The sequence below is a fragment of the Protopterus annectens genome, chromosome 5.part0 (assembly GCF_019279795.1).
Source record: "Protopterus annectens isolate FY-2018-M chromosome 5.part0, PAN1.0, whole genome shotgun sequence".
NCBI classification, from domain to species: Eukaryota; Metazoa; Chordata; order Ceratodontiformes; family Protopteridae; genus Protopterus; species Protopterus annectens.
The window spans coordinates 1,290,252,995-1,290,265,933 of record NC_056735.1 but is presented as its reverse complement, the minus strand read 5'-3'; the positions used below and the strand labels follow the sequence as shown (position 1 = coordinate 1,290,265,933).

The 12,939-nt window shown below is 39.3% G+C and overlaps 1 protein-coding gene across 1 annotated transcript in view; it reads left to right on the top strand.

The window, feature by feature from the left end:
- The window catches only part of LOC122802354 (ankyrin and armadillo repeat-containing protein-like), a 1,115,117-nt gene that overhangs the window by 480,296 nt on the left and 621,882 nt on the right, over nt 1-12,939 (top strand). The window lies entirely within an intron of this gene.

Below are 12,939 nucleotides of genomic sequence, written 5' to 3'. Positions count from 1 at the left end.
AGCTTTCCTGGCACCAAAGAGAACACTCCTCTGCAGGCTTTCAAGGATCGGCTGTCAGCTTGTGTAGTTCCCTTTAGAGAAAAACTTCCACTTTTATGTATTTAACATTTGTTTACCAGGAAAGTCCAACTTGGAATGAGCCAATTTTCAGCGGAGGCCCAGGGAGAAATGCTCCAGAAGCATGTCTTTGTAATGTGGGAGGAAACCAGATAACCCAGAGATGAACGCAGGGAGAACATGCAGACTCCACACAGAAGGCACTTCAGCTGAGAATTGAACCAGAGAACCTCTTGCTGTGAGGTGACAATGCAAACTGCTGCACCGCTGCACCATCCAATAAATAATACTTTTAATATTTATTATTTAAATTTGGTTTTCTGTTTAGGAAAGATGCTTTTTCATCCAAATCTGTTTCAGTGGTTTTCCACTCAGACTTCATTTTATGCAAGGAAATACCTCAGGATTTGTAGTCTCATGGCATCTACAATTCTCATGATTCTCCTGGCAAGATTCCACATGAGAAATTTACAATGGTATCTGAAGTCTATTCCCAGCACCACCACCTATTATCTTTTCAAATTTCAGTTCTGGGATTTATTACAAGAGAAATCACTTGGTGAAGACAGCAAATGTACTAAAATCCAGGTCTTACCACATACACTTTGGACTTTGCTTGGGGAACAGTGTCAGAAGGGATAAAACTGCAAGGTATCTCAAGACAACAAGGGCAGACACACGCACATAAATATAAAATAGATGCTTGCATTATTCAAGGCACTCAACTCTCTGAATCACATTGGTCTACTGGACATCCTCAAGTTGTTACAGACAATATCACAGTCATGTGGTATATCAGGTCTTATCCCCTATGCAGACTAGCAATGTTAGCTTGGGATATAGCTTTAGAGTGCAATTTCACTCTACAGGAATTCTACATTTCATCAGTGACATTGTATGGCAGACAAACTGAGCAGGACAAAGGCAAACCCTAACAAATGGAAACTAGAACTGGGGGTTCATGAGCTATTTATGGGAACTTCCTCAAAAAGACCTCATTGTCTCCTCTCAGAACAATCAGCTGGCAACTTTCTACTCTAGGACTCCATAGAAGAAGGCCTGAAAAGCAGATACCTTTTCTTTTCCTTGGACAGGAATGTTCCTGTATGCTTCTCCAACTTCCCACAGGGTATTTCTAAACATTCAGAAGGAATCCCCTGAGGTTATTGTGGTGACTCCCTTATGACCCTTGTAACAGTTGTTCTCCCTTCTTTTTGGAAATGGCCAGGGGCAATTACCACAAGCTCCATCACAGACTAGATCTACTTGGACACTAACAGAAGTGTTTGCTACATCCTAATCCCAAAAAAATGTCAGCTGACTGCCTGGATGACAGGGTGTTAATTCCCTTTAAGGGTCTGTTTACCGAAGAAATGCAGCCAGTACTAAGGGAGGTAAGAAAACCGGCTACTAGAAAATCATATATTAGCAAATGGAAAATGTTTTCTAGTTGGTGTGTGAGTTACTATCCTATAGCCTTTCTTATTCCTCTATCAAGGTTCATTTGTTGGCCAGTTCAGCATCTCTGCCCATGGATCCCTCTTTCTATGCATTCTCATGTGAAAATGTGTTTAATATGGGTTTTGCATAAGAGACTTCCAGGAAAACCAGTATCTCCTCCTTGGAATCTTAATTTTGTATTAGAGAAGCTAACTATTGCTCCATTTGAACCAGCTCATCAGGCTGACTTGAGGTTCTTAACATGAAAAACTCTTTTACTGATTGCTCTGACCTCTGCAAGAAGATTATCTGAGTTGGACACTCTTATGGAAAGTCAATCCTATTTCATTTTCCACAGAGACATGGTATCATTGAAACCTTATCCTTCTTTTATGCCTAAAGTGGTATTCAGTTTACTTTAAACCAAACTGTTCATCTCCCTGTTTCCTTTCTTGAACCCAAAATGATGGAGAAAGGATACTCCATACCTTGGAGGTCCACAGAAAACTCAGGTACTATATTGACCAAACAGAATCAGAACTTCTGATTGGTTCTTCATTTCTTATGAAGGTAAGAAGGGACAACTTGTGTCAAAACAGATTATTCCCAAATGGTTGCCTCAGACTATTACCTTTAGGTATTCTTACCACAACAAAAGTATTCTAAGCAGGGTCAGAACTTACTCTACCAGGTTGTTGGCTTTGTCTATGGATTTCTGGAAAAAGTTGGATTCTAGAAGTACTCCAGAATTAGCAACTTGATCCTCTGTGCATACTTTTACAAGGTGCTAGTAGCCTGATTTTTTTTCTCTACGTCTAGATTTGGCTTTGTTAGAACCATTCTCCAGGAGCCCCTGGACCCTTCCCCTTCAACCTCCCAATGTTGTAAGCTAGGGTAGTAAACCAGTATGGCTTAGGTTACTGCAGCAGTGATAAAAATGATGAAAATGCTACAGTTGTGTAAGTAAACTTTAGCCATAACAGTAGATGTTTGAATAGTTGCTGCTATATTAGCCTTTCCCTCCCTCCATCCCCCTTAGTTTCTTGAGTTTGTTGTTTTGTGAGGGTGGACAAATATATTTTTGGTCCTAGCTATGTCCTCTTCGGGCTCAGTAACCCTCTCTCAATTAGCATGAAAGTTCTGAAGGGCTTGGTGTCCAAACCTATCTTTTTAGACAGCTCAGCTTGAGCTACCTAATGGTTTGGGCACATTGAAGGTGCCGCAAAGCTTTGGAAGTTGACCAGTTGTTATATCCATAGCAGGGTATAAGCCATCCTACCCATTCTGTGAAATCTCTCATTTTTAATCACTTTTCCTTTACCTTGATGGAATCAAAAAGACACTCAACATGTTTTCTAACTCCCCACCCAGTCTTCCTTCTTTAATATCTATTTCATGGATTTTTGACCATCTAGACCTGTTTTCCAGGTCATCCACTTTGTTGTGCATTGATCATTCGAACACCTACTGTTATGATAAGTTTTCATCTCTATGCATCTAGTCATGCTAAGTTGTGGCTCAGGCATCTCTTGGATTCTTTTCTCCTAGCCATTTGTGAACTCTCTCATTTTTATCACTTTTCCTTAGCGTAGATGGAACTAATCTCCAAAGAAGGCGCTCAATGGGTTTCCTAACTCCCTGCCTGGTCTCCCTTCCTGAATACCCAGTAGGTGGGGGATTGACCGTCTTGACCCATTTTCCAGTTCTCCCAATTTGTTGAGCAGTCAGTGCACTTCTTGATTGTGCTCTGCTGTCAAATCAGGAATGCCCTTCAGGTCCCCAATGTTCAAAGCTATCTACTCTTTCACTTCCTATTTTTTATTATTTCTACCTCTCCCCTTTATAGGTCAGTGGTCCCTTTCATTGATCAATCTTAGACTGAGCGTAAATGTTTCTCAGTCAAAGAAAAGAGCTGTTTCTTACGTTGTACAGCCTGAAATGTTTTCATCTGGTTGTTTGCAGGTTTGATACCCCCATCACACCACAAGTCATTATTTTTTTAAAGAGCTTTGTGAGTCTGGTCTAGTGCTATTCTTTATCAGCTGTCTTCAACAGTCACTCTAACTCTTCCATTAGAGAATAAGATTTGTCACTACATCTCCTTCTCTTCAGAAAGAAAACACCACTGCTTGTCCCTCTCCAAGGCCAGATGGCTTTCAGTCACTGCCAGCATTCTGTTATTATTAAACGCTTTCTCAGTTAACCTTCTCATTTGTGATTATTGTCCATCCCTAAGAACCTCTTCTTTTTTCTTGAGAATAAATTGCATTGGTGCCATGTCCTTTACAGCGGTCATCTCACAGTCTTGCACCTCCAGAGATGAACCCATTTTGTTGAACAGCCAGCCCCAAAACATTTGTATCATCAAAGACTGCAGTGCCTTCAAGAAGAAATTCAGGGAGCACCCCAGAGAAGGCAATAGTTGTTAATTGTAAAAGGTTTCATAATTTCTGCTAGTATTCTACAACTGTTGAATCAGTCTCGTATATGGGTAATACAAGTCTTATTTAGAGAGACTGTTTTATAGTTTACATTTGTGATTAGATACTGTCTTTTGCAAAAGAAGGAAAATAATAAAAAGTTGTAAGAAATCCCCACCCCCCACATCAAGACCATACCAAAACAGGTCAACAAGAAACTTAATAGCACTATTAGAAAATGTGAAACAGAGTACCGACTTAAGTTTGTTACAGGTACTAAAAGAATTTACAAATCATTTTACATTCATGTCAGGAAGTTAGGAAATAATGTTCAATGATGCACTTAGCTAATCCATAATATCACATATCCCAGTCCCAAGAATATAGCCAACACATTAGTAGACAAATTTAGTGCTAACTTTATCCCACCTGCCAATATTGTTGAACTCAGTATCTCTGAAAGTTTAGTTTCTCCTGAATTCACCTTGGAACAAGTCTTAGAATTCCTGTCAAAGATTAAAAATAATGTTCCTATGGGACCTAATAATATATTGGAATGGTTGGTATAATGTTTAAGACATTTACCTCACAGACACAAGGTACAGGATTTGAGGGACATTATCTAGGCTTAAAATGGCCCATTAAGGCAGCTAGCCTAGTACTTGCCTATAAGCATATGAACTTATACCAGGCTGCATTCTCATCAGTATTGTGTGCACTACCTGAGTCTCTACTTAAACTGTTCAACCTCACCCTAGCCTCAGGATTTGTTCCCGATGCCTGGTGACCCCTTATATTTATAGATGCACGTAATTATAGGGCCATCAGCTTCACCAGTCTTATATGCAAAACTATAGAATGCATTACAGCAGAACTCATATATGCAGAAGTAAACATCTTGAGACAGCTTTGTAAATTGGCTATCCAACAGATCCCAAGTAGTGAAAGTTGCTGGCACTATATCTAAACTTAAAATTGTAACTAGTGGGAGTACCACATGGATTAGTGCTGGGCCTCCTCCTGTTCAGTATTTCTTTTGCGGACATCCAAGACAGTATTACAGAAGTATGTTTGACTAAATTTGTTGATGATTACAAGCTGGCACTGTTATCTTCTCGTCCACTTATACTAAACTTCTCCAAAAAGGCTGAAATATGCACATACATGGAGTACTGAAAACAGTTTCAAACTAAATACACAAAAGTGCACCATAGTAGTGTTTGGTAAAAAAAGGTTGTTACCTCCTTATTATGTTATCAGTGGTGCTACTTTTCAAACTTATAAGAGATCTGGGTACTTATGAAGACAACACTATCTTCATTTGATTGTCATGTTTCCATCATAGTCAGGAAATCCTGTTATCTGGCTCAGTTAATTTCCAAAGAAATATCTTTAAGATCCAATATGTCATCTTACTACTGTGATCTTCAATTATCAGACACATTTTTAATAAAAAATGAAAAGCCGTAAATACTTCAACTAACCCAAAAAATTAACACAATTCCCCTTATTTCCAGAAATCTTCTGGCTGCTCTGAGGTGACCTGGTTCAGTTTTTTGACCACAATAGATCCGGTCCTATTTAACCTTCTATTTCCCTGCAAACCCAGTGGCTCTGGCACCAATACTATGGATCTAAATTATTCCAACAAATAAACAAGACTCACTGGAGTGATAATTTCCTAACTCAATGTATTCCCACCCCTATGGAATAAGTTACCCCTACAGTTCAAGCAAAGTGCAACTTTGCTTTTAAGTCTAGTCTTGATAATTGGATGGGTAGGCACAGATTTCCACAAGGGTTCTGATGTACAGGTCTGCTTGATTTGGGAGGCAGGCACTAGTAAGTACTCATAAAGGGTGGCAAAATGTCTAAATGTGTCCACTTAAAGGTGTGTATGGCTAGGCCTGTTTTGGCCCCTGTGATTATTTCCATAGTGTTGCTATGTTCGCATGTTCCTAACCAGTTGCTACAAATGCAATAAATGTAAATGTCTGGAAAATTTGGTATAATAATGTCATCTCATGGCACATTAATAAACCACTGTCTAGCCTATAAAAATATCTTTATAAAATAATAATGTGCTAAAAATCTATACGTGTCATTAAAGTCTGATGGAAACAAGACTCCTAAATTAATTATCCACATAATTTCATTTTTTTGCCAAGAAATCTACAAAAATCAGCTTCAAATCATTCTTACTGAAATATCTGTGAAGTATCTAAGATAAATATGAAGTGTGAATGACCTGAGCCATACCTCCCTGGATTACATGAAAAGAGACATGGAAGAGCTCTCTGATCACGTAGCCCAGGCCGGTATGACCCTGACCCTGAGTAGCATCCTGCCCTCACCAAGAACGATACCACGGTATAAAGAAAAAATTCTCAATTTCAACACTTGGATAAGTTTCTGGTGTCATTCAAAGGGGATTCAGTGTCTGTCTGCCTGGGATGACATGCTCAACAGGCCACGCTGCTTCGCTAGAGATGGCTTGCACCTGTCACCCTTAGGCTTTCGAATACTGGCCAAGGCTCTTGCCACCCCCATAGTGCCTTTTTTAGGCAAGGCTCAAAAGACAAACCCACTACCGTAAATAGCACAAGTAACAAAAAAACTGAGGGTAATGCTACTCAATGCCAGAAGTCTAAACCTCTGAATGCACACACTCGAGGCACTCCTCAGTATGGAGAAAATCGATATATGTGCAGTAACAGAAACCTGGTTTAAGGCTCCAAAGAACACCTCAGCACTACCAGGCTACAACTCATACCATATATTTCAGCCACAGAACCCAAACTGAAATACAAAAGAATGGGGCGTATCCATATTCATCAAGGATACCCACACCTCCAAGTTAGTAGCACAGCATGATGCTTCAAAGATCATCCAAGTGCAACTAACAATGGGCAAAACTGCAATTCAAATTGTAGCTTGCTACAGATCACCCACCATGTCCCAGGACCCCCATTCCGTGTTTCTGGTAACACTAGGAAACATAAAGGTCCTACCAAACACCCTAATATTGGGTGATTTCAATTACCCAAACATTAACTGGGAGAACTGTTCAAGTACTAACTCCCTTGCCCAACATTTCCTAGAATTTATAAACTCAAACGCCCTGGTTCAACTGGTCAACACTCTCACCAGAGGTGACAACATACTGGACTTGGTCATCACCAACATGGATGACCCCCTCACCTAAACATACTGTTCAAACTCAGCCTCTCCACAGGCTACGTACCCATAGAGTGGTGCACAGCAATGGTTATTCCGCTCCACAAAGGTCAACCCCTCACTGGTTAGATCTGACCATAAACAAATCACTTCGGATATCCACATTCCGCCCCCACCCCCGGACAAGGAAACCACCATGAAAAACTTTTCAAAAGCAAACTTTATGTTATTTAAGACCGAGGTGGAAAGTTTTAAAGCCCCCATGCTGAAGGATAATGCTGTCCAAGCTGCAAAATCCTTTACTAATGCAGTCTACAGGCACCTACAAGAATGCGTGGATCGTGCCATCCCAAACAAAACCAAGACTCACTCCTCCAAGAAAAGGAAACCAGTCTGGTGGACTCCTGCCATAAACAAGCTATACAATAGAAGGAGGAAACTAGTACAGAAAAGAGTAAAATCCCAAGAAGGGAAGACATCCCTAATCAGTATCAGCAAGAAACTACGATCCCTCATAAAATCATCCAAGGCGAGCTTTGAAAGAAAAATTGTCAAGAACTCCAAAGATAACCACAAGGCATTCTTTAGCTATGTCAAGAATCTATGTGGCAATGCTCAGATCTGCTTGGAGTTAGTGCAGAATGGCACAAAATACACTGAACTGACCAATATTGCCAACATCCTGGCAGACAGGTTCAGCGAAAACCTCACCCCCCCTCTCACCCCCAAAAGGGCCCATAACCATACCAGAAGAATGTAGAGTCCCTGAAATCACAGACAGTCAGGTTAAAACAGCCCTCTCCAAAACCAAAAACACAGCATCATTGGGACTGGACAGTGTCCCAGGCTGTGTCCTACATGAGCTCAAAGACAAACTAACCCCTCACCTAAACATACTGTTCAAACTCAGCCTCTCCACAGGCTACGTACCCATAGAGTGGCGCACAGCAATGGTTATTCTGCTCCACAAAGGTGGAGCCACAACAGACCCTGGGAACTATCACCCTATAAGCCTGACTAGCTTGGTCTGCAAGGCTATGGAGCACATCAACATGGAACTCATTAACAGAGACACTGGGAACCTCCAAACACTGGACCCTTCCCAGTTCGGTTTTGATAAGGGCAGATCATGCCTCCTAAACCTGGTGGACTTCTTTGAGACAGTTACTAAGGCTATAGATAATGGAAAAGTGGTACACACAGCCTACCTAGACCTCACTCTCACTAAGGCCTTCGACACCATTCCCCCATTCTGGTATTATAGACAAGCTCACCAGACTGAACATAAACCCCTAAGTCACAAGATGGGTTGCCAACTGGCTCATGGACAGAATCCACATGGTGAGAGTTGTGGCAGTTAGGTCCGACTCTAAACCGATTACAAGTGGCGTTCCCCAGGACTCAGTCCTAGGACCCCTCCTGTTCGGCATATACTTCTCAGAGGTACAGGCAAGCACAGGAGGACTATGGCTGACCAAATCTGCAGACGACTGCAAACTAGGGATTATAATTGACTCTCCGGCTGACACAGACATCCTCCAAAAGGGTCTCACTGAGATGGATACCTGGTGTCAAAATCATGGCCTCAAGCTAAATGCCAAAAAGTGCATAGTCATCCCCTTTGGAAAAAACAAAGTACCCACAAACTACCACATAGATGGTGGTCCCCTAAATATGGAAGATGTAATAAGGGATCTGGGTACCCAAGTAGATAGTAAGCTCTCCTTTGATAATCACATTGCCATAGTGGTTAGAAAATCCTTCTACGTGGCCCACCTAATCACAAAAGGGTTCACATGCAGATCAAAAGAGGTCATTGTGCCCCTCACTCATCACTCATCAGACCCATCATAGAGTACAATGCCCTATTTGGGATGTACCTTACAAGACACCTGCAACAGCTCGAAAGACTACAGAAGTACCTCACCAAGAGGATCACAGGCCTCAAACTGATGCCCTATGCAGCTCGACTGAAGAAACTCCAGCTGTACTCGGTTGCATACCGCCAACTCAGAGGTGATCTCTGCCTGACATACAAAGCCATGTCCAACCCAGAATTAATGGACATGCTCCACCTAAAGAAAACCTCATCCCCTCAAGCAACACGCTCTATGGATCTAAACCTCACCACAACAATAAATAGGACGTGCTGGAGGGATAGATTCCTGTCCCAGAGACTTCCCATGCTTTGAAACAAGATTCCAATCTACATTAGGCAGAACTCCTCGCTAACACTCTTCAAAAGAAACCTTGACGAGTGGATGGGAAACAGAAAGTTTACCCCAGGGATCACTTCAGCGGCTTTGCTGGACAGAGGCGCAGGGAACTAATCTAAGGGCCATCACATTCTGGCTAGGCTTATAAATGCATTCGGGCAGATAGCCTAGTACCTACCTATGAACCTATCTATCAAAACCTGTAATATTAAATACTGCCTTATAATTTTGTTATCAACCTGCACAAGGGTAGACCATCAACCAGTCCCAGAAACTACAGACCCACTAGTCTGACTAGTATAGTAAAATAAAAGTGACTGTATCAAAGAGTTTGCAAACTTTTAGACAACTAGTATGATATTTGATTGTTATCATTTGTACAATTAGGTCAATAGTACATTTTATGCAAGAAATAAGACATTTAAAATGTGTCTTTAAAAGTTTTCATGACATAATTTTCAGTTATGCCTCATTTAATATGTAGCATGAGATTGGTGGTTTTAAATGTTAATTGATGTACATATATGCACTGATGTAGTTACCAGCCCAATTCTGAGGAAGTTTTTAAAATGAAAACGTACTTGCATTTGGAGCGTTAGTGTGATTTCAGTGTATTTTCCTGTGAAGCGAATGCTTGGATTAAACTATTTTTACAGCTGAAAAGCTTTGTTCCTTGGCATTTTTATCCTGTGGATTTCTGTGGACTACACTGTTAAATCAACAACTACAAAGCTTGACTAAGTTGTCCTGTCCGTAAGCTTCATTGTGTTTTCTTCCAGGGTCTTGCCATCTATTAATACACTATAATGGAAAATGTGATCTGTTGAGTCTGTTAACACACTTCCTTCAAAAAATCTTGCCTTAGTTGTCATTTATCTACAGAAAAAAACAACAGGCACAATTAACCTCCACTGCTCCTTAATATCATATGCATTAACTCAGATGGTATATTATTCAGAGACCCTGTCTACAACTATCAGCTCAAAAATCATAACTAGGCAGTCACAGTATTGTTTGTTGATACAGTACATGTAATAATTAACCTGGAAGTTCTTATATTTTTTCAAGTCCTATTTAAATATTACAAATCTTATTTTAAACACTTTGAAAACCAAATGTATGCTTTTCTGCCATAAACTTTAGCCTGTGGGTATTATAATTTCAACTCCTTTGGTGATTCCATTAATAATAATTTCAGTAAACCTCTCAATGTCTCTTCAGCTAACTCCTCACCTATTGATGAAGTTGACTCAACCATAATGCTTAGATTATTTCTCCAACCAGTTCATTTCTATTGTCATTTACAGATGGAAAGCATAAAAATAATTAATGCATAAGACAAGTTATACAGAGCAAATAATTCCATACAAATAAAACTGATGTTGCTACAGTAAGAACGTACTTACTTCTGTCTCTTTTGTATGCCATCTTTGGACCAACTTAAACACCCCCATTACTTAAATTGGAACAATCTAAAATTGGTTCATTATAGGCAATGAAAGTCTCACCCACTACTCTCTTTCCCTTTGAGAACTTGTCTGTTTAGAGATTAGTCATCTCCTAGCATTCACACAAAAATCCCTGCCACATAAACTACTTTACAAATCCAATTGCTCTGACTTAGCTACTTCTATTAGCTGGAAAGCTCCTTCACAGACACTTAGAGATTCTTCACTTAATCTAATCAGTTTCCCATTTGCAATAAATAGACATGGAACGTCTTATTCTCTGGCTTTTTAGGTAGACATTGGAATAACTCCCCCATCTAAGAATCAGAAAATACTTAAATTCATTTCCATACAAACTAAATTTACAACTGCAGTACAAGCTAAGATTCTCTTTTTTTTAAATTCTCCTCATTGATAAATTTCAAGTTTTTTTTTTTTTTGCTACACTGTATTATGAATTTAGATTTACAAGTGCAGTACAAGCAAAACTTTTATTTATTTATGCAATGAAAGGACTCAAGTTCACTAGTATTCTTCAAAACTCTACTACACTGCATAGTGTATCTTTTATCTGTAGTTTTATCTAGTTTCCATTGTTTCATCTATCATTTCTCATCCATTCAATAGCTCTATTTTTCCCTTCTCCACTTACTCTTTCAAATGTATTTTTTTAGGAATATAGGAACATAGGAACAAGACTACCACAAGTGATCACAGGGACCATAAGATACCTAGTCATATATACCTTTAAGAAGGCAATCATAAAAGTTCTTGCCACCCTTTTCAAGCACTTGGTAGTACATACCTCCCAAATCAATCATAATCTTACAAATATAACTTTGTAAATTTGTAGCTACCCATCCAGTCATCAAGACTGGCCTTAAAGGTACCCCAAAGCAGTAGTTCAACTTGTAATGGCTGTAGTGGATCTTATTCCATAGGATAGGAATATGCTGAATTAGAAACTTACACCTCCAGCAAGTGTTTATTTGTTGATATGAATTTAGGTCCTAATATGGGTGTTTGCAGAGCCACTGACTTTGTAAAGAAATAAGAGGTCAGATAGATGGCTAGCTCTTTTGTGGCTTAAAAAGCAGGACATGTGTCACCTTGGAGCATCTGGTAGGCTGCTGAGTATAAGTAGTTGTGGTAATTTATTAGGATAACTGAAGGATTCAAGGCCTTTAATTTTCTTGTTAAAAATCTTTGGATCATTTTCAGTTGACTGATATGCATAGAAGTTCCAGACTATGGTGGAAATTATTCTAATCTACTCCTAATTTTATATATTGTATTCTGTATTGAGCATTCCTAATATAAATATTGATAACAACACAGATTAATAAAACTCATAACATCGAATCTCAAAACATTGAAAACTACAAAGCAACTATAAATAACATCTCACAGAGTTTTTACTATGTTTATGCAGGAGGGCAAGCCCCCATGAACCCCCCCCCCATATGGGGGGCTCTGCCCCCCACACCTCCCAGAAATTAAATATACCAACTCCAAGGTCACACTACAGTAGGAGAAAAAGTTAATTTCCTAATCCCACTGTAGTGCAACCTTGGAGTTGGTATATTTAATTTATGTGGAGTGTGGGGGTGGAGCCCCCCACTTGGGGGGGGTGCAGGGGGGCTTGCCCCCCTGCATAAATGTAGTAAACAGTGTGCGGGATGTTATTTATAGTTGCTTTGTAGTTTTCCATGTTTTGAGATTCGATGTTATGAGTTTTAGATGTTTTGAAGTTTAGATGTTATGGTCTTGATGTTTTGAGTTTAGATGTTATGAAGAGTAGATGTTTTGATAGGTAACTATATATATATATATATATATATATATATATATATATATATATATATATATATTTGTGAATTATACTATTATTGTATACACAGAATCCTATATTATAATTTTGCATATATTTTGTTTAGTCTATATCTAAATTATTTATTTGGAGTTATCTCTCTGGGACTCCAGGATATTATCAGTTAATAAATTTAAATAAATAAATAAATATGTCTTGCCTTTTGGCATATTGATCTTTGCAGTCAATTATCAGTCAAGGTATTTTTGATGTAAAAGCATCAGTGCTAAAATTAATGCTTTATACATTAATAAAAGAACTGCCAAAATGCAAAACAGCATTGCAAGCCTATGAAGAAATAGATTCCCATT